Genomic DNA, 22449 nt, shown 5'->3' on the forward strand with positions numbered 1-22449 from the left:
GGGTCCCTGGTGTCCCCATTCCCATGAAAAGGTGGGAAACCTGGGCTGGTTGGGAACAGGGGTCCCGGGTGTCATTGGAGTTGAGGAAAGGATGGGCTGGGTGCTGGGAAAGGAAGGAATAGGAGTCCAGGGGTCTTTGGGTGAGGGAAAAGGGGCTCTGGAGGCTGGCGGAGGAGGGATGGCCGGGAAAGGGGTGCAAGGGTTGCTGGTGCCGGATAAGGGGGTTGCAGGGTGGAACCTATGCCTGGGAATGGGGTCTGGGGGTCCCCAGGCTCAGGGAAATGGAAGATCCAGGGGCTGGCAGAGGAAGAGAGCTGGGAAAGGGTGTGCAAGGGGTGTTGGGGCAGGATAAGGGGTGCAGGGGGTCCCGCACCTGGGGAAGGAGATGCGGTGGGGTCCCAGTGCCCAGGAATTCAAGGGGGCCCCCGGGGCATTCCCCAAAGCCCCTCCCAGGGGGGAGCAGGAGCTAGGTTGGGAGCTCTGGGCAGAGAAAAGGGGTGACCCCGGCATGGGGCAACATGGGGGAGTCACACATGCTCCCAGGAGGGACACGACCTCAGGGGACCCCCCCTTACCTTCTCCTGCAGGGGAGGCCGAGCCCCAGCCCAGCAGACGAAGCCCAACACGAAGCTCCCGAGCCCCGGCAGCACCTTGGGGGGCGTCTGGCGGCAGCTCCAGGGGTGGGAGGGGCAGGATCCGGGAAACGGCAGTGGCTGCTGGGAAGAGATTGGCATGGACTGGGACAGGCTGGGATGGACTAGGACACCGGGACACACTAGGACACACTGGGCTACACTGGGACACACCAGGATACATCACGGCCAGGACTGGGACCCACTGGGAGCAAGATCAGAGCACACTGGGAACCAGCAGGGCCAGAACTGGGGCAACAGGGATCATAATGAGACCAACTGGGATTGACTGGGATCATACTGGTGGAAACTGGAACCTTACTGGGCCAAGTGGATATGACTGGAAATGACTGTGAGTATGCTGAGGGCAACTGGGATATACTGGGTATGTCTGTAAACCATACTGGGAATGACTGGGAACACACTGAGAGTGACTGGGAGTGACTGAGTCTACAGTGGGGGCAACTGGGATTGACTGGGACCATGCTGGGGAAGACTGGGATCACAGTGGATTCATACTGGGATCATACTGGGAGTGACTGGGTCTATGCTGGGAGCAACTAGGATCAGACTTGGAGCAACTGGGATCATCATGGCATCAGAGTAGGATCATACTGGGAGTGACTGGGTCTGTGCTTGAGGCAAGTGGGATCACACTGAGAGGAAATAGGACCATGCTGGGGACAAATGGAATCATACTGGGAGCAACTGGCACCACACTGACTGAAGATGACTGGAGTCATTCTGGGACCATACTGGAAGTGACTAGGAGCAGGCTGAGGGCAACTGGGACCATGTCACGGCAACTGGGATATACAGGAAATGACTGGAATCATGCTGGAGTTGGCTGGGAATGGCTATGAGCAACTGGCATCATGTTGGAAGCCACGGGATGTGAGTGGAGGCACACTAGTGGCAACTGGGACATACTGGGAGAGACCAAGAGTGAGTGGGATCACAGAGGAACCATAAAAGAAGCTACAGGAATAATATTGGGCAAATCTGGGAGTGACTGGCATCATACTGGGAGTGACTGGAACCATACTGGGTGTGACTGGGAGCCACAGAGCCCATGCTGGGAGTGACTGGCTCAGCTGGGGCTCAGGGTTGTTCTCCCCCAGGGCTGCCCTGAATACTGTTGCCACCCTTGGCCCCACAGAGCCAAGGGACAGGGCACAGCTGAGGGACAGGGCACAGCTGAGGGAACATGGCCTGGCTGAGGGACACTGATCTCCAGCACTTTGGGCTGTTGCCCTTGGGCTCCCAGCACAGGCCAAGGGGCAGAATCCCTTCCAGAAACTGTTGTTTGCTTTAAGCTTTGCTCTGAAACATTTCCCATGAGCTCCTGCAGTGGCTGCAGCCCAGCTGGGTGCCCAGGGCCACCAAAGACACTCTGGCAGTTCCCTCCTGCCCCAGCAGGGCACAGAACCGCCAAGGAAATGCTCATGCTGGGCTCAGGGCAAGGACAGGGCATTCCCCTGGCCCTGCCACAGGTACAGCAGACCTGGCCTGGGCACAGGATTGGGATTGATGTCCCATGGAATCCCAGTGGGGATTACTTCTCATTGCACTGCTCTCATTGGATTGGTCATCAATTGAAATAATTTTCCCATGGAATTCCCATGGCAGTGGGTTAGGGGGGAGATCCATCCATGGAATTCTCACCTGACTGGGATGAGAGTGAGATCTGGCCATGGAAATTCCATGGCAATTCTTGCATTTCCAAGTCCCCCATTCCCATAGGAATTGCCCTTCCACTCTGACACCCACCTTTGTACTCCAGAGCCTCCCAACCATATCTGATGTATTTTGGGGCACTTCCACACAGGTGTGTGCCAGGTAATGCTTCGTCTGCTCCACCATGATCCCTTTGGATTCCCAGCACCTCTGGGTGATCCAGGTGGCAACATAGGACCCTACAAAGCTCCTGGCTCCCAGCTGGAAGGAGATTAAATCCCAGCTCTTGTAGCCTTACCAGTAGGATCCATGGATGCTCTGTTGGACAGGAAGTCACAGGTGGAAACTACCTGCAGCGTGTGGAGACCTGGGAACGAGGAGAGAACGGACCCATGGAGTTGTGTCCCAGTCCTACAGAGCCCCTTGGAGTTCCCTGGATTTCCATTCCAGCCCCACAGACTCCCCCCATCCCCAGAGATCACATCCCAGCTCCTCAGTCCTCCATTCCCACAGATCCCAGCTCAGCCCCCAGCTTCCCCCACTCCCCCCACTCTGGTTGTACCAGCCCTGTCTCCAGGTCACTGTCGGCCAAAGGGCTGTTCCTGTCCTTGAGCCAGCTCTCTCTATCCCAGTATCCCAGCTCTGGCTATCCCAGTATCCCAGCTCTGGCTATCCCAATGTCCCAGCTCTGGCTATCCCAATATCCCAGCTCTGGCTATCCCAATATCCAAGGTTTGGCTATCTCAATATCCCGGCTCTGGCTATCCCAATATCCTGGAGAACTGGGGGGAGGGGGGGACAAGGAGATTTGGGGGAGGTGGGAGGCTGAAAGTGAGAGTTTGGGGATCCAGGGGGGTCCACAGTCCAAGGAAAGGGGGAACGTGGAGAGCTGGCAGATCTGTGAAGGAGGCTCAGGGGCTCAGAGTCAAGGACAGGGGATGCAAGGACTGGGAGAACTGGGATGGGGTGTCCAGGGAATCCAGGAAAGGGGGTGCCAGGGCTCCTCAGTATGAGGAGGGGAGAGGCTGGGGGCTGGGAAAGGCAGGAATGGGGGCCCAGGGGTCCCAGGTCAGAGAAGAAGGTGGGGCTGGGGCTGGGAGAGGCAGGGGACCGGGAAAAGGTTGAATTGGTGCTGGATAAGGGGGTGCAGGGGGGTCTCAGTGCTGGACATAGGGGTAAAAGGGCGTCTGGGTTCTCTGGAATGGGGGTGCAGGGGGATCTCAGGATCACAGAAATGGGGGGGGCAGGGATGTGGAGAGGTAGAGGGGAGTTCCAGGGAGTCCTTGATCCCAGGAAAAAGGAGTCCAGTGAAAGGAAAAGGGGCGCTGTGCCCTTCTTTGCCTGCATCACTTTATAACACTAGTTCTGGAATTTCCCCACCTCCCGACTTGGCTGGACTTTTCCCTGGAATGACCTTTTCGGTGGTCTCCACTGAAGACCCTTCATCTACTGTACAACCACCGTGACAGATGGACTGAGATGGCATAAGCCTCTCCCTCAAGGACTGAGACATGAGATCCCCATATGGAAGAGCTCCCCCTTCCTCCCAAGGACTGAGACTGAAACCCTAACACAGGGGCGAAGGTGTGTGGGGGAGGCAAGCTGACCAAACCAAGATGTTTGCTGATCACTGGACCAAGAAGACAATGGTTCTCTCCCATTGCTGAGAACATGGACTATTGTATCTGTTTCCCCCTCCTTTGCAATTTTCAATAGAGTTATCATAATAAAAACCCCTGAGTTAGCTAGAGATTTTGAGATCTCTCCTGACGTGCGTACGTGTGGCAGAGAGAATAGGGACAGGCGATCGGAAGATTTCGGGCTGTCACGGAAACCTGATAGGGCCTCTCTCCCCTGACTACCTAGAGATAAGAGATAGCCGCAGGACAAAAGGCCAAGAATGTAACCCCCCCTAACACGGCCTCCACCCAGTTTCCTTACTAACCATATAAGGCAAAAGTCAGACCCCGGAAGGTAGGAGGACCAAGGGTATATATACTGAGGAGAAAACCAATAAAGGGCTCTTGGACCGTCTATCATATTGATGTCTGCGTGTCCTTAGCCCGAACGGCCCAAAAAGCATTGGGTCGTCGTGCTGCGTTTCCTTGGAACCAGGTCGTCACGCCTTATAAGGCAACACATATGACAAACTTTGTCAACTGGACTTTGAAGGACTATGTCACTCCATGTTTCCTTTTCTTTCCCCCCCTCTTTTTCCTTATTCTTTCCCTTTTTCCTCATTCCCCCCTCCCTAATGCATTTTGCTGTGGTCATTCAATAAAGGTACATTTGTTCTTGACTATCACTGCAAACCCCCTTGTCATGTCAGTTTTTTGCACCCTGAGATCAGTAACAAAGCATCACGAAACCCGTTTGTAAGGATGGCTTGTGACATTAAATTGGTGTCATGGACAGGATTCTGAAGACAGAGGAGTCTGCAGCTTGTGTGTAGTCTGTACCAGGTGGAAGGAAGTTTCATGTCAGCCACACCTAGACCGTCAATTTTCCCAAAAGGGGTTGAACAGACCTAGGAGGCAAGGGGTATGATTAGAATTTCCTGCAAACTGCACACACCTAAGTGAAAAGCATTCTCCATACTCTTTTTGAGGATTCTGTCTCTAGAATTTCACAAAAGATCTCTCGGTGCAAAAGGGGGAAAAACTGTTTCTGTTGTTTTTGTGTATCTGCACTGTTTGGGAAGGAAGGGACAACTTGAAGGAACTAAGCAGAACCTCCCAGGCAGATTAGTTCCTTCACCTACCCAGGGAATTGAGGAGAAAACACAGTAAAGGCCGTGTGGTTGTGTAACATAGCTTGTACTTCCCTGCCATAGTTTTGGTCCCTTCACAAAGAACCATTCTAGTGTGTGTGTGTGTGTGTGTGTGTGTGTGTGTGTGTGTGTGTGCACTGTCTGGGAAGGAAGAGACGCTTCTGGAGTAATTAAATAGGGCCTCTCAGACAGACTATAGTCTCTTCACCCACTCAGGGAAAGGTTAAGTGAAGGGAAAACACAGCGTGTGATTGCATAACTTAAATACCGCCCTGTTGTGGTTTCTGGTCCCTTCACAAGATGAGTGAAAACCTCAGTGCCAAGGTAAAAGCTGAATTTTATGCACTACTGGCCAAACACAATGCAAAACCTTCACCCGGCAGAGAGGTCTGGGCAGAGAACAACTGGTTTAATTTAGAAAATGTTATTGATAGAATATGCTCTCTGCAACATGAAACAAGACTTGGGTAAAAACAAAACCATCTTATGCTCAGTCTTGGGAGCCTGCCTCACAGCAGCCATAGAAACTTGCTTTAAGCAAAGAAGTGAGGAAATAACAATCATAGACTCCCTTCAAAATCTAGTTGAAATTTTGCAAAAACAATTAAATGAAGAAAGAAATGAGATCTATAAGTTACGAGCCGCTCTTAGAGAGGAACAGGTTAAAAACGCACATAGTGCCGATTCCTCTACAGAGTCAAAAACAGCGGCAGAAGAAAATGAAACTCCTTGCATTAAACAAACCTATCCCCATAAGGAACTTGAAGCAATGAAAAATTGTGGAGAATACTGCTGTCCTTGCTGAAGATCTTTAGTCAAAACAGAATATAATTATATTAATGAGGAGGATCTTGAACTACATATCACAACTAAACAAATACCATTCAGTGCTACCAAAGTAGCTAAACTGAAAAAGGAATTTGGGCACCTCCCACAAGAATTGGAGACAGAATATGTCTTTCGATCTCACTGGTGGGGATAAAATTAAGTTAACTGAACAAGAAGACAGTGGGTACTGGGGACATGGAGTTTTCTTAACAGCAGGAGATAAACATGACACATGGTCCCTGACAGAGCGTGCAGCTTTTTGGGCCAGTAGAATTAATCCTTTAGAAAGAGGTGATCCCGTGGCAATTTTTGGCAACACTGATCAGCTTTTGGAAAGCATTCACAAAGCCGCCTGCTTGCAAATGATTCATGAAAAGAAATTAATTCCTGGCTTTGAATCCTCAGTGCAATTACCTGTGAAACCCAAGCACATGACTCCCTTAATTCATGGGCTCCCAGAAATACTGAAATCAACAGCAATCACTTTACAGAAAACCATAATGGCTTTAAGCCCTTTAGAAAGTTTATATAGATTCCTTAATAATTCCACTGACCAAACTGGATCTACTGTACCTGACTTCACCCCATACTCTTCCCCTTCACAAGCCTCAACTTCTCAATCCGATTCACCTGTCAGTAGCTGTAAAGTTTGGACTTGGGGAGAGGTCGCAGTAGATCTGATTAATTATTGTAGGCAATATGGACATATAAAAACCCCATAGGAAAAGGTAGAAAAAATAAAAGGTGTTTGGTTTATTGGGACTCCTCACACTGAAAATGTAGAGAAAGAAAAACAAATTCTAATTGCAACCGTTGGTGGCTGTTAGGGATTAAAAAGGGAGTCCCCAAAGACATAATGGATGGCTTGCCCCTGGATAAACTGCAGAAAATAATAACTAACTGGCACTATAGAAAGCCAAACACATCGGCCCAGCCCAGTAGCCCCTCCCTTCACAAGAACTAACACACACACCTTCCTCTAACACGCTACCTCCCTCACAGCCTCTCCCACAGAACATAGGCAACGAGCCAAAATTAACCCTATCCCAGCTTCTCTCTCACAATCTGGCCAGTGGAACATTCACTCTGTCACTCCCACAAAACACAAAATTAATCCTCTTGCAACTCCTCTCTCAGAACATAAGTAACACAACACTCTCACACACCCTCCCACAGACCATAAGCAGTGAACTAAAACCAAAAGGGATTTCTGGAAACTAATATCTCTGTTCCTAAAATGTGGGTGAAGGGACAGAGCTTGGATTTACTTAAGAATGCTCACTAAAAATGAATCTGGAGATATATTAATTACAACTATCACAGGCCCTAAGAAGGTTCTTGTAATCGTTTTAGTCAATACCGGAGCTCAAATGTCTGCACTAATACATAAAGACACCCAGAAATGTGGAGTTATTCCAACTAAAAGACAATGCCGTGTTCTTAACACTCTAGGAACTACAGAATCTATGAATGTTGCCTTAGTCAAACTCACTCCCTGGAGATGAAAATCTCCTAATTGTCAAAATGGTAATAGGGGACATTCCAAATGATCTATTAGGGATGAATGTCCTAGTTGGAAGACAGTGGGAGGAATCTAACAGTTACCTGTGGTCTTTTGGCACACCGCCATTTAACATTAGGCTACTTCAAACTGCACCCCCACTGACCTTTAGCAAAACAACCAATGTAAAACATACTCTTTACCTTCTGGTGCCAGGGAAGGTATCAAACCGGTTATACAAGATTTGAAGAGCCAGGGCATAATAAGTCACACACTTTCTCCTTACAACTCACCTGTCTGGCCTGTTAGAAAAGCCAATGGAAAGTGGAGATTAACAGTGGATTTTCGCCAGCTTAATGCCAACACAGACCCTCTCACAGTGGTCCCAAATTTATCTTGAATTCATAACATCAATCCAAGAAAAAGCTCACTCAATCATGGCAACTATAGATGTGAAAGACATGTTCTTTATGATACCTATACAGCCAGAAGATATGGACCACTTTGCCTTTATATGGGAGGGACAAGAATATACATTTACCAGGCTTCCCCAAGGCTACAAACACTCCTCCACTTTAGCCCACCATGCTTTAGCACAAGAATTAGAAAAAATACCCAAACCTGACAATGTAGCTGTTTATCAATACATCAATGACATTCTGGTAGGAGGTGAGGAAATACAGGCAGTGGAGGAACACCAGCAGAAGATAATGTCTCACTTAGAAAGCCTTGATTTGCAAATTCCCCCAGAGAAAATCCAAAAACCTCCTCAGGAAGTGAAATTTTTTGGGTATTTTGATGGAAAGCTGGCATGACATGTATTCACCCTGATATCTTAACTTCTTTAGATCAGATTAAAATGCCTAAATCCAGGAAAGATCTCCAGCAAGCTCTAGGACTGTTAGTGTTCTGGAGAAAACACATCCCAGACTTCTCAATAATTGCTAGGCCCCTTTATGACTTGCTGAGGAAAGGGGTAAGATGGGACCCCTTCTCAGGAAGAAGCATTACAATTACTGATTTTTGAGGCAACAGCTCACCAAGCACTAGGCCCTATCCATCCCACAGATCCCTTTCAGGTGGAATGGGGGTTTGCCTCCTCAGGGCTATCAGTACACATCTGGCAGCAGGGTCCCAAGGGCCCAACAAGGCCTGTCGCTTTTTATTCCCGTGGTTTCAAGGATGCTGAGAGAAGGTACACCACCTTGGAAAAAGGGTTGTTTGTGATTAGCTTAGCTCTCATAGAAGTGGAAGAAAATCTCACTACAACAACCTCTTGTATTAAGAGGTCCCTTCAAAGTAATTAAAGCTCTAACAAATGGGACCCCCCCGACTGACAGGGTAGCCCAGGAAGCTTCTGTGAGGAAGTGGTATGTCCAAATTGAATATTACAGCAATAATTTTTCAACAGCAGAAGATGCTGCCAAGAATTTGGCAATTCAGGACACTGAGAGCCTGGCTAGCAGCCAAGATAAACCTATCTCTGTAATCAAGGTGGCCTCCCATTCTCCTCCGAACTAGCAGCAAGGTCCTGGTTCACAGATGCCTCCGCAAAACAGGAAGGGAAGATTTGGAAATATAGAGCAGCTGGCTTACACATTTCATCTGGTGAAAGGATTATTACTGAAGGTGAGGGAAGCGCTCAGGTCAGAGAACTCATCACTGTCTGGAGTGTCTTCCAATGTGAAGCACAAAACATTTCTCTTGTCTGCATTTACACCGACTCCTATGCAGTGTACAAAGGTTGTACTGAGTGGCTTCCTTTTTGGCAGCAAAATGACTGGGAAGTTAACAGAATCCCAGTGTTGCAAAAGGAAAAGTGGCAGGAAATCTTAGATATTGCAAGTTGAGGAAATTTTGCTGTTGGTTGGTTGGCTTCTCACCAAACAGATGGAAACCCAGCAGGGGAATGGAATAACAGAGCTGATGAGCTAGCAAGGCTCAGCCCCCTAAAAAGGGAAATAATTACTAGGGATTGAGATAAACTATTAGAATGGTTGCATGTAAAAAGGCAACACACAGGTGTAAAAGATTTGTACAAAGAAGCTCACACTCAGGATTGGCCAGTTACCAGGGAAATGTGTAAAACATGTATATCAGCCTGTGAGCAATGTCACAGGTGACTAGAGAGACATCCTTTAGAAGATGACCCTCTGCATTTAAGAAAGGGTAAAGGCTTATGGGACACATGGCAGGTAGACTATATCAGCCCCTTTAAGAAGTCAGGAGATAAACACTTTGTGCTAGTAGGAGTAGAAATTGTATCTGGGTTGGTTCAAGCTGAGGCTTTTAAAAGAGCTATAATACAGTTAAAGCTTTGCAGGGGTGGTTTGGAACTTACCCAAAGCTGTAGGAAATTCAATCTGACAACGGGTCACACTTCACTGCTAGAGTTGTACAGGATTGGGCAAAAGGTGAAGGAATTAAGTGGACTTTCCACACACCTTACTACCCGCAAACTAACAAGATCGTGGAAAGGACTAATGGTCTTTTGAAACGACTCCTAAAACCGCAGGAGAGAATTTGGGACAGTCAGTTATAGGAAGTTGTTAAAGGAGTGAACAGTAGATGGGGGGTGAATGGATGTCCCAAAACCACTGCCTTTTACCCAAAACCTCCAAGCATCATTCCCTCACTGCAGGGACCTGACGATCCAAAAATTCCATCACATTACCCTGGACAAACCTGTTCTGGTGGACCTCCCTGCTGTAGAGGAAGTACCACTAGTGCTGAAAACCTCTCTGAATAAATATGCACAAGTAGCCTCTGATGCTCTAGGAAAAGAGCATTGGAAAAATACACACTGGATAATCCCATCATTTTAACTCTTTTCTGCTTCTCAGTGGCAGGATTTGTTTACAGAAGAACTCTGTGGGACATGAAAATTTGTGGTGAAAGCTGTGTGGGGTACTTCCAGGATGAGTGGAGAGATGAGAATCTCGACTCCATGTTTCAAAAGGCTGGTTTATTATATTATGATATATATTATATTAAAATGCTACATTAAAACTATAATAAAAGAATAGAGAGAAAAGGATTCATCAGAAGGCTATAAAGAACAAGAATGGAATGCATAAGACTTGTGACTCTCAGAGTCCGATGCAGCTGCATCTGTGATTGGCCATCAATTAGAAACAGCCAACATACACTAATCACAGATGCACCTGTTTCATTCCACAGCAGCAGATAGTTATTGTTTACATTTCTTTCCTGAGTCCCTCAGCTCCTCAGGAGGGAAAAATCCTAGCAGAGGAATTTTTCATAAAATATAATGGCTACAAAAATTATCTGAGCCATGATAATGCTGGTGATAATTTTCTGTATCCTACCACAACTCCATGAACAAGATTGTGCTGAGTGGTCATGGTCTGAAACTACCATCCAGCACACCAGTGTTCTAGGATAGTATCCCAGGGGTCACCACTGAACCTAGTGACTATAGTGCTGCATGACTCTGAGGTATACTGTCCAAGTGAGTGGCAATGGGATCAGAATGACTGGATTAGAACCCTAACTGGAACAATTGGTGAGTCGATTGTGGTAGCATGCAGAAAAGTGGAAGGATCTCTCCATGAGAAAGCCACCTCCATCACAGTTGCTGAAAATTTTATGGAAGCAGGGGGAAAAAATTATCTGGATATCCCTTCAGCGAGACTGTGCCCCACAAAGAAGTGGGAATGTGCCGGACAATTTCCCCTCACTCTCTGTTGCCGGCAGGAGTATATTGGTAATTATACTCTAGGCCTCAAAACTAACAATGTTGCAATTAGGAAGGACTGCAAAAATGAACTGGTTGATTGCTGGCACAGTTTTACTTTGGTTAAACCAACTTATGTGACATCCGCTGGCAAGGTAACTCAACTGACCCGTTAGGTTTGGGAGGCTTGGTCTATAAATTTAAGATAGATGCTGTAACAAAACCCACATTAAATACAACAGTTACGCCCCAATTAGCAGAAGACACCGAGAGCCCCTTTACTGAATGGCCTTGGTCCCAGGCCTTTGTACAATTTACCAGATCCATGGGAGATGTAAAAGGTTTGAACCTATCAACAGTGGTTATACATGGAAATCAGTTATACACTAAGCAGGAATGGGAAAAACAAAAAACCTGGCAGCTTCAGGGAGTAGTGGGAGAAAAAATTAGCATAGGATGCAGAATGATTAACGGAACCACCTTTAATAAAACAATCTCAATCAGTGTTTCAACAAACCAGGCAAACAAACAGCAGCAGCAGGTGTGTATGCACCCAAGCCTACGAGACTGTTGGCACAGTTTTACATTAACACAAACTGCAGAAGTAGTTTGTCTTTGGTCCAAGAATAGTGGAGGCCTTTTTAAAAAATTCATAATAAATGCTATAACCCAATTTTCTACTATCACCACTCCATTCCAACCACCAGTCATGCTTAGACCCAGAATTTTTGAAATTAGACCATATATAATCAGGAAAACTGGTCAGCAACAAATATTGTTCAATCCGGCCTGGTGTCTTAAACAAGTCAAATTGATGATGCAAAACTGTCTCAGAAATTCAACTGGCCTGCTCAGCTTTCTTGCAGACCTCTTTCAAGGGCTGGATGACCTGGCTGCGAAAGCGGAGCTCCTTTAGAAAACGAATGCCAAGAGACATAACCAGTGTTGTGGGAACAGGCTTAGGAATTCTCAACAGTATGGATTCGTAAGTATTAATGAATAAATTGGCTGCTACAACTAAAGATCTGACCAAATTACAGCAACCACTGCAATCATCCTTATTAGCTTTAGGAACACATCAATGGCTGCTATCAAACATACTACCAAATTGGGAAAAGGTAAATGTAGATGATTGCAAATTGGTAATTGACGCACTCGGAGCTATACAAAATAATGTTTCTTTGGCTCTCAACTGTATACAAGTACAATTGTGGATGCAGTCAGTTGCTGCCTCAATTTTAAGAGAAGGTGAAGAAGGCACTTTTCCCACTGAAATTCGGAAAATAATTTGGGACAGTGTCACTGATTTTGAAAGAGAATTCCAGTCCTGATGGATCTTGGTGAATTTCACTTATGACCCCATTTCAAACACAGCCACAGCTTTTGTGTTAATCATACGCAATGCTTCAGTACATTTGATTTTTCCTATTATTGCATTAGGGTTGAATCACAATGGAGCTGTTCTCTATCCTTCTGAACATAGAGAATGGGCTCGTCAAATTGGTGAGAAATGTCATTCTGTCAATTTGGAATCCTGTATTGTCTGTGAACAACAAGGGTTCATCTGTGAAAGCAATGCAATCATAGCTCAGGGCATTTGTTTGGACACAGAACAAAATATATGTCACTTTGAAATTCATCCTAACGAGACTTCTGAAACAGTTCTTATATACATAGGCAATGGATGTGCATGTTTTAGAACTACTTGTGATGTTGTATTCATAGAAAATGTAGTAGTGGGTACTAAAAATCATTCAAATTTTTGTGCTTGTAACTTTACCAAAATTGCAGGATGTGATTTTTCTTATGAAGCTCCAGTTACCTCTCACTACCTTTTGCAATCCAGCTACACACTGATTCACAAACTGATGCCTACTCCCATTGGGATAAACTTCACTTTGGTAAAGCAGTTGTTGCTCCATCAGACTTAATCAAAATTTTGGGAAATATCAAGAAAAATGGACAGAAAACCCTGGTAACTGTTCATCACAATGTGAAACAAATACACCATGTCATGGAAAGAGTGAAGAAAGATGCTGAGCACAGGTGGTGGGATACTCTTTTTGGGTGGTTACCAACTGCCACAAGTGTCCTGAACAATCTGTCATCCCATTGTTATTCTTTTGATTCCAGTTTTAATTGGTTTTATTCTATTGGCAATCTTTTTTGTTATGAATTGGAGAATGATGAAATGGTTAACAAGACTGATGTCTGTAGTTAATGCACACAACTTGGCTGATGTCCTCTTTACTGTGGACATCCCCAAGACTGTTGACACAAAGCAATTATGAATTAGTATATGTGTTTTGGAAAAACTCTTGATTTTCTCTTTTGTGATTTTGTTAAAATTATTTCTGATTTTTAGTTGAATTGTTTTGAAGAATTATTTTAAAATAATACTCATTTTATGATTTGTTTATTGCTTTTTCCTTTTAACCATTTGCAATTTGTTTTAATAATTTAAAAATTGTTTAAAATAATATTATTTTTAATTAATATTAATTATGTTTATTGTTTCCTTTTCCCCCTCCTTTTTCCTATACTTTCTTTTCCTCCTTTTCTCTCTCTCTCTCTCTCCCTCCCTGTCTTACTGTCTCTGCTTTGTACGACAAGTCCTGAAGACTTACAATGATGCTCCAGAAATCTGCTGATGAAGATCCTTTCAAGACAATCATGAGTCAGGGGGTCGTGTAAGTCTCTGTCTGAAATTTCTCTCATTTGCCTCATGATCATTGTGAAAAGGACAGAAAGCGGGACTACCAAAAAAAGAAGGATCCTGTTTTGGGATCCTGGTCCTGCCTGAATTGTCACCCACCAAGACCCGGAAGCCTGAGCAAAGCTTGTGTCTTGCCAGGTCATTGTTCACAGGTGTGTTTGCCCACCCCATGGAACACTGCACCAACTGAAAAGAGAAAAGGGGCACTGTGCCCTTCTCTTCACCTGTATCACTTGACAACAGTGCTCCTGGAATTTTCCCACCTCCCAGCTTGGCTGGACTTTTCTGGAGTGACCTTTCGGTGGTCGCCACAGAAGACCCTTCATCTACCACCCCTTCTACTGAGGTGGTAGAAGCCTCTCCCTCAAGGACTGGGACATGATGGAAAAGCTCTCCCTTCCTGCCAAGGACTGAGACCGAAACCATCTAACCGGGGGAAGGTGTGAGGGGGAGGCAAGCTGACCAAACCAAGATGTTTGCCTGCAGGTTGTGACCACTGGACCAAGAAGACAATGGTTCTCACCTACTGCTGAAAATATGGACTATTTGTACCCTTCTTCAATAGACTATTATTTATTACATTTGATTTGATTTTGAAACGTGTCCCCTTCCCCCAGTCAAAAAGACTATAATAAATATTAGAATTGACTAGCATCCCTGAGATCTCCCCTGATGTGACTATGACAAGCTCCGTCGACTGGACTGCAAAGGACTATATAGTTCCACGTTTGGTAGCTATATACCTTCCTTTCTCTCTCCTCTCTTTTTCCTTATTCTTTCCCTTTCTCCCCAGTTCCCCCCAACACATTTTGCTGTGGTCATTCAATAAAGGTACATTTGCTTTTGATTATCACTGCAAACCCCTCTTGCTGTGTCAGTTTTTTGCACTCTGAGATCAATTAACAAACCACTATGATACCCATTCGTGAGGATGGATCGTGACACTCTTCACTGACCTCTGTGTCTTCATGTTGCTCCTCTGTGTGCCTTCACTTTGTCCTTTTCTCTCACTCAAGGGAGGATGGAAGCACTGAAAGAGTTAATATCTCACCCAGGGCCTGCAGACGGTTATGTGACCGCGTCTGGGCTCAGTCCTTGCGGCCGGAGCTGTTTTACCATGGAGGTTTCTGCAGCGGCTGTGCTGGGGCTGTGTCAGGATGGGCCACGCTGGGGGGAGGGCCATGATCTCAGCAGCCAGGCCAGAACACAGCAGCAGCACGGCCGGGGCCAATGGCTTCTCCTCCCCCTGCCCAGTGGTTGTGGGTGAACCCCAACAGTGGCAGAATCTTGGCCGAGCCGGCCCGGCCTGGGGCTGGTCCCTTGGTTTCATGAGGTCCCCACAGTGTCCCAATGATCTCCATGGGAAGGAAAGATCTGAGCCCCAGTGTTTCAGGGGCAGTCACCAGGGACCAAGGCCAGACAGACTTGATGGTACTGGCAGATTTTGCCTGGGAGCAACCCTAGGATATACAAAATTTCAGAGGTGGAATCCCAATTTCAGACATGGACATGCAGAGGAGAAGATGGTTATTTTCATAGGAAGGAAAGCATAGAACACCAGTGTTTGAGACACAGATGAAAGGTGGCCATTGGAGGCCTATGCCAGCCAGACCTCTCTGTCTTGGAAGCTTTTGTCATGGAGGAATCCTTGGATATATGGAATTTGGGAGGAGGAATCTCAATTTTGACAGTGGACACCTTGAGAAGAAGGACAGTTCTTTTCCACTGGAAGGAAAACCCAGAGCCCCAGTGTTTTGAAAGCAGATGAGAGGCAGCCCCCAAGAGGCCAAGGGCAGCCAGACCTGTCTGTCCTGGCTGCTTTCACTGGGGAGCAATTCTTGGCTGTATGGAGTTTTGGAGGTGGAATCGCAATTTTGGCCATGTGCACCTGGTCAAGATGGATGTGGTTTTTTTCCAATAGGAAAGAAAAGCACAAAGTCCAAGTGTTCTGGAAGGAGATGAGAGGTGGCCACCCTTAGGTCAAGCCAGCCACACCTGTCTCTCCTTGCACTCTTCGTCTAGGGGCTATCCTTGGACATAGGGCATTTTGGAGGTGGAATCTCAGTTTTGGCTGTGGGCACCTAGACAGGAAGAAGAGTTCTTTTTATTAGGAAGGAAAGCACAGAGCCCCATTGTTTCAAAGGCAGATGAGTGTCAACCCTCAGGAAGTCAAGGCCAGTCAGACTTATCAGTCCTGGCAGCTTTTATCTGCAAGCTATCCTTGTATATAGGGAATTCTGGAGGCAGATTCCCCAGTTTTGGCCAGAGACGCCTGGTTGAGTATGGCCAAGAAAGAAAAGCACATGGTCCCAGTGTTTCAAAGGCAGATGAGACAAGGCACCCAGGTGGCCAAGGCAACCAGACCTGTCTGTCCTGGCAGATTTCATCTGGGAACAATATTTGCATATAAGGAAATTTGGAGGAGGAATCCCAATTTTGGCAGTGGGCCTCTGGAGGAGAAGCACAGTTCTCTCCCAGAGGAAATAAATCCCAGAGCCCCAGTGCTTCAGGCACAGATGAGAAGCAGCCCTCAACATGCCAAGGTCAGCTGGACCAGTCAGACAGCCCCCAGGAGGCCCAGCCAGACAGAACAGTTCCATGTTCCCTTGGTTTTGTGGAACCCCACAGTGTCATAAAGGTCTCCTTGGTTCCATCAGGCCCTGGAGTGTTACAAAGCTCCCTTGCTTCTGCAGTGTCACAATGGCCCGGTGCTTCCATGAGACCTTGCAATGTCACAATGGCTTAATGGTTCCACAAAGTCCTGATGTGTCACCATGGCCCCTCAGCTCCATGTGCCCTCGCTGTGTCACAATGGCTCCTCCGTGACACTATGGGCTCCACAAGGTCACTATGGACCCTTGGCTCCTTGGGGCCCCCAGGTTTCACAATAGTCTCCTTGATTCCACGAGGCACCACAGTGTCACCATGGCCCCTTGGTTCCATGAGGTTCTGTAGTGTCACCATGGTGTCCTTGGACCCTCATTGTTCCAACTGACCCATAGTTCTATGAGGTTCCATAGTATCACCATGGTCACTGTCAGAGGCTGGATGAGATCGATGTCCTGAGACACCTTGGGATGCTCGGAACGCCCGTGTGGGGCCAGGTCAGGCCTTGGTTTGTGGTGGGTCGGAGCCCTGCCCCCAGCCCTGGCAGAGCTGTCAATCACACAGCAGGAGCGGTGCTAACCCAGGTCTGATTGGCTGAGATGTCAATAAATCAATCAATCACACAGCAGGCAGTGCTAACCCAGCTCTGATTTGCTGTCAATCAATCACACACTATCAGCTTGACTCTGATTGGGCAAGCAACTGGCAGTCCCACCCCAGGGGTGGGCCCATGAAGGCCCAGGGTGATACAAGCCAGACCATGAGGCCAGCCCATGGTCTGGATCCTGCCTTCTCCTGGAGTTCCTCTCTTAGCGACGCTGGAACCTGAGCAGTTGGTACCTATGTGCATGTCTTTGTTTAGATCTTGTGTCTTTCTGTTGTTCTCTATTTCTTCTACTTACCTGGAACATTTTTGGGTAACTTAACATCTTAAGGCTTAAAGGTTTTTAGGTTAAATGGGCTGAGTTAATGAAGTCAATGCTAAGAGTTTTGTGTTGAAGTGGATGTTGTATTAAACCCTTTGCCAAAGTTCCTTGATTGTCTATATTTTGCCAGTAAATTTTGTGTCATTTTGACCTCTTAACTCAGTTGGTTAGAGCATGGTGCTGATATCACTAAGGCTGTGGGTTCAATCCCTGTGTGGGCCATTCACTTAAGAGCTGGACTTGATGACCTTGTGAGTCCCTTCCTACCAAGAATATTCTTTGCATCTGCCTATGTTGAGAATATCTGGTTGGTGTTTCTTCTGTGCACCAAACTCAAGGGAAGGAACCTTTGGTTCCCCCCAGCATTTCAGTGTTCTGGGGGTGTTACAGCCCTGCAGGCTCACAATGGCCTCTTGTTTCCATGAGACCCCAGAGTGTCACATTGGCCCCTTGGTTCCATGGGTCCCAACAGTGCCATGACAATCCCCTTGGTTCCACAACTTCCCACAGTGTCACACTGGCCCCTTGGTTCCTTGAGGATCTGGAATGTCACACAGGTTTATGACATTTGTCCTTCCTGCCCCTCACATCCCACTGCCCCACAAACAGCCCCAAGCCACCCGTGAGGGACAGGCCCTGCTGGCCCAGGCTGGGCTCAGGGCTTGGCCTTTCTGCTTCCCCCAAACAGCCCAGGCCTTGCTCAGCATTGCAGTTCCCTGCTCAGAGTCTTTGGCTCTCTGTTATCCTGGCCTCAAGGATCTGCTCTCACCAGTTCCTGGGGAGCCTTTGGCAGTCCCTGCCCTCAGTGGGGCTGAGGTGCTCCAAGGGACTTGGAGTTTTGCTCCTGATTCCTTGAGCAGCTTCTTCAACCTTCTCTCAATGCCTGAAGGTTCTGGACTCAACCCCAAATCTACTGTGGGGATCATCAAAATACAGAAAGACCTTGGGGGCACTTTTTCTTCCTTCATGGTCTTCAAGTCTCCAGGGCTTGTGCAGCTGATTGGAGTCAGTTTGGAGTTCCTTTAAGGAGGAAGATTTCAAAGTGCACCTCATGATTTTTTTTTCTTTAATCAAGTGAGTATGTTTGGTTGGTTTTTTTTGTTTTGTTTTGTTTTGTTTTTCCAGTTCAGAGAAGAGATGAGAGAAGCATTCCGTAGCTGATTGTGATGCTGAATGTCTCCTTTGGAGGTCTGTGCATGGAGAAGGATGAGCCCATTGAGGGCTGACCCCGTTTGAACAAGCTGCTCCTCACCTCCAGCCTCACTGTGTCTGACATCACCCACCTGGGACTGACATCCCTGTGCCCTGCAGCAGAACCTTGTCTCCTGAGATCTGCAGCTCCATGTCCCAGCCCCCTACATCGTGTCCCACCTGCTCTCCTCAGGGCTCTGCCTGCACACAGGCCCAGGAGAAGTTTTCCTGTTGGGAAGGAAACAATGGAAAAGCCTGAGGTTTCCTCAACATCAAACCCCACTCAGGAACCACCTGCTCAGTACTGGCTGCCTGGAATGGTGTCACCTTTCTACAAGGGATAGTGTGACCAGAAATGATCTCTGGAAACAGAATTCCGAGTCTTGCAGCATAATTCTCTGTCCCTGTCCTTTCCCTGGATCTCTGTTGCAGATGGAAGCATCCTCACTTTTAACCTCTCTTTGGAATGCAGAGATGTTCCCAAGTGTGTTGAGCAGGATTTGCTCAATGTTTCTACAAGACTTTGTGTTCCTCATGGAACAAAGGGGCCATTTTGACACTGAGTGGGCAACATGGAAGCAAGGAGTGAATTGTTACACTGGGGTCCCATGGAACCAAGGGGCCATGGTGACATAGCAGGGCCATGTGGATCCAGTGGTCCATTGTAACACTGTGGATCCAAGGAGTTCATTTTGACACTGAGGAAGCTCATAGAGTGAGGTAGGCCATTGTGACACTGAAGAACTTCATGACACTAAATATCCATTGTGACACAGCAGGGCATCATGGGATCCAAGGAACTGCTGTTGGCAGTATGGAAACTCATGGAACCAGGGGCCGTTTTGGCACTGCAGAACAAACACAGCTGCTGGACCTTGTCCCCTGGCCCTGCACAGTTCCTTGGGAGACACGGCAGGAGCAACACCCTGGGAGCCTCGGGAATGCCCCCCTGAGATCCATGGCACACACTCCCTGGGGCTGTAATTCCAGTTCCCAGACAGGAAAAGACGTTCTGCCCTTGAAGGCAAAGCTCTCAACAAGGAGCCAAAAGCCAAGTGAAGCAAGATCTTACAGTGACATTTCACTGCCAGCCTTCATAACTTTACCCATGGTTGTTGTAGCTCATGGATTGGGAATTAAATCAGGGGAGAGTCTTTGGTGGGAACTGCCCTGGGTCAAGAGAGACACTGAGAGAGAAACAGAGCAGGCAAAGAGAGGCAGGAAAGAAAGGAGGGCACAAACACAATCAGCTGAGAATGTGGCACCCTGAAAAACAAAATGGAACTGATAGAAAATGAATGGGACAGAAATCAATAATTCTGAAAGTTTTATTTACTCTTAAAATACATCCCACACATCCACCCCCACACAATCCCAATCCCACTTCTCCAAATTTGGATGCCACTTCTCCCAGTCTCCTTCCAACCCCATCTCATCCTGGAGGCTGTGGAATCAAATAGTCTTGACATGGGACTGCATCTTTTTTTGAGGTTGGAACAAGCCATTTTGAGATGGGATTGAGCCCTTTTGGGGTAAGAAAGAGTTGTTTTCAGTGGGACTGAGTAGTTTTGAGGTGACAGATCAATCCACCTTGACTTTTGAATGCAAAGAGATGGAGAACACTGCCCAAAATCCCCCAAGAACCCACAAATCTTCCAAAATATGTCCCCAAACCATAAAATTGCACCTCAAATAGCTGTGAAATGGCGAGACTTTAGACATCTCTGATCAATTTCTTTATTTTTAGTCCTATTTCAGGCAGTTTTAAGGGATGAAGACAGATCAGAAGCAAATGACAGCTATACCGAAAGGAGAACCAGCCAGGTGTCTTCCCAACATGGATCACAGTGAGTGTGGGCTCTGACCAACATGGGTCCTCCCCATGGGAGGACCTACAATGCATGAAGTTCTTCCTGCAGTTAGGACACTCACAGAACTTTCCTTATTGGTGCCTCCGTTGCTGTTGCGTCAAGTAAGAGCTGCTGGAGAAGCTCTTTCCACACTGGGGACACTCGTAGGGCCATTCCCCAGTGTGGATTATCTGGTGGCTGATCAGGGTGTTGCTTCACCTGAATCTCTTCCCACACTCCAAGCACTTGTGGGGCTTCTCATCATGAAGCTATTCAGGGACAACCAGCTCCAAGCTCTGGCTGAAGCTCTCTCCACCTTCCTGGCACAGGGTGGGGCTTTCCTCCTCAGAGCACCCTGGGCGGGGTTTGCAGCCCCTCCACATGTTGGATTTCAGAGATTTTTCCTCCCTGTTGGATTCCTGCACCATGGAGCCACTCAAAACGGCCTCTTCCATGAGGTTCTGACATGGGGATTTGTCCTCCATCGTCTCCATTCTCAGTTCCTTGTCTGGGGGAGGAAGGACAAGGAGAGGATGGGATTTGCCTCCATGCCAGAGGGAAAGGGAAGTAGATCCCTCCAGGGCTTCCCTGGCAGGACGATATTGGCAGTGGGGTTGTCCTGCAGCCAGGGGCCATGCTGGGCTGGGAGATGGAGCAGGAGAGAGGGGGAAAGGGGCAGTGACTTCCTCCTCACCTTCCTGGGTGTCCCGGGGCATCATCTCAGTTTGAAAAGACAGCTGTCTGCTAAGGAAGGCCGGAGCCTCCCTTGAAATGGAAAATGTAAAGCCCCTCCCTCTGAATTACAATTTTCAAAATTAGGGGCTCCCAGGCAAAAGATACAGGAATAGGAATAACTGTTTTTTAGTAGAAAAATTAAAAATAAAAATGCCATAGTACTAAAAAACTACTTACAGAGTCAGACTACAACCTGACACCCAGTGGGTCAGGGTGGTGGTAGCAATCCCATTAAATGGTGGCTGCAGTGCTCCTGCAGTGACAGATGTGGTTCTGTTGAAGCAGTGATTTTGTAGAAGGGTGGAGTTTTCCTCTGAAGGTCCAGTGGTGGTGTAGGTGGGCCTGGTCTTCCTCTGGGATCTAGTGGAGAAGAAAGCTGCTCATCTGGGAATCCTGTGGGAGAAGGCTGGCTATTGTGTTTCAAGCCTCAGATTATATCCAGATAGGAATGCTTGGCTCCTCCCTCTGGGCAGAGCTTCTCATGATGGGATGGTGTAATTTTTATCAGTCATGCAGTGACACTCAATGGCCCAATAACAGATGATATCTCCCTAGAGTGAGAATTGGTTGTGGAAAAGATAAAGTAAACTGCCCAATTAACAGATGATAACTGCTCCACCTTTAACAGATGGTAATTGAATATACACCCAGCTAAACTTGAGACACTGTTCCAGCCTTGGAAACCAGGATTTGGTACTAGGGCTTGTTAGGGAATGCAACCCTGAGTGAAGACAGAGAAAGGATCTCCAGAGCCTGCAGCCAGAAATGGAGAGTTGTGGGATAATCATACCAACATCTTCTCTTTTGCAATTATTTTGAATTATTATTTGTTTTGTCTATCTTATACTTTTGTAATTTTTTGCAAATTTGCATTATCTAAATTACACTGTTTCTTAAGTTGGTGTCTGTGTCTTTGGTGTTAACCCTGCCCACTGGCAAAACAGGGCCCCATCCTCCCTGGGGAGGATGGGGAGACAAAAGCCATCACTCCAAATATCCCCCTTCCTCTTTGCTCCCCTCACTTCATACACTGTGCATGATGTCCTATGGTCTGGTATATCCCTGGGGTCAGTTGGGGTCACCTGTCCTGGCTGTGTCCCCTCCCAACCTCCCTCACAGCCCCTCCCTAGCGTGGCTGGAGGACAGGCCTTGGCTCAGTGTGAGCTCAGCAAGAACAAAACCATCTCTGCATGCTCAGCCCTGTGCTCAGCACCTGGCCCAGCAGTGTCAGTGCCAATGTCTGTGCCCTCAGTCCCTGCCAGGGCTTTCCATGGCAACTGCCAGGACAGGTGACCCAGGTGTCACCCCCCAGTGAGGGT

General features: G+C 47.3%; 2 long non-coding RNA genes across 4 annotated transcripts; one reads left to right on the plus strand and one right to left on the minus strand.

Moving 5' to 3' along the window:
- Positions 1 to 697: 697 nt before the first annotated feature.
- LOC135298463 (uncharacterized) lies at positions 698 to 17943 on the minus strand. The gene is made up of 3 exons (XR_010360439.1): positions 13733 to 17943; positions 2403 to 4836; positions 698 to 716 (listed from the first exon to the last, which is right to left on the minus strand). It is a non-coding gene; the product is annotated as an uncharacterized LOC135298463 (long non-coding RNA).
- LOC135298462 (uncharacterized) lies at positions 15532 to 22032 on the plus strand. Of its 3 annotated transcripts, none has more exons than XR_010360436.1 (3): positions 15532 to 16925; positions 18480 to 19265; positions 20293 to 22032. It is a non-coding gene; the product is annotated as an uncharacterized LOC135298462 (long non-coding RNA). The 3 variants fall into 3 exon arrangements; XR_010360438.1 differs by lacking the exon at positions 15532 to 16925 and adding an exon at positions 17019 to 17264; XR_010360437.1 differs by lacking the exons at positions 15532 to 16925; positions 18480 to 19265 and adding an exon at positions 19296 to 20077.
- The last annotated feature ends 417 nt before the right edge of the window (positions 22033 to 22449 follow it).

This window comes from Passer domesticus, chromosome 4, assembly GCF_036417665.1.
Source record: "Passer domesticus isolate bPasDom1 chromosome 4, bPasDom1.hap1, whole genome shotgun sequence".
Classification (NCBI taxonomy): Eukaryota; Metazoa; Chordata; class Aves; order Passeriformes; family Passeridae; genus Passer; species Passer domesticus.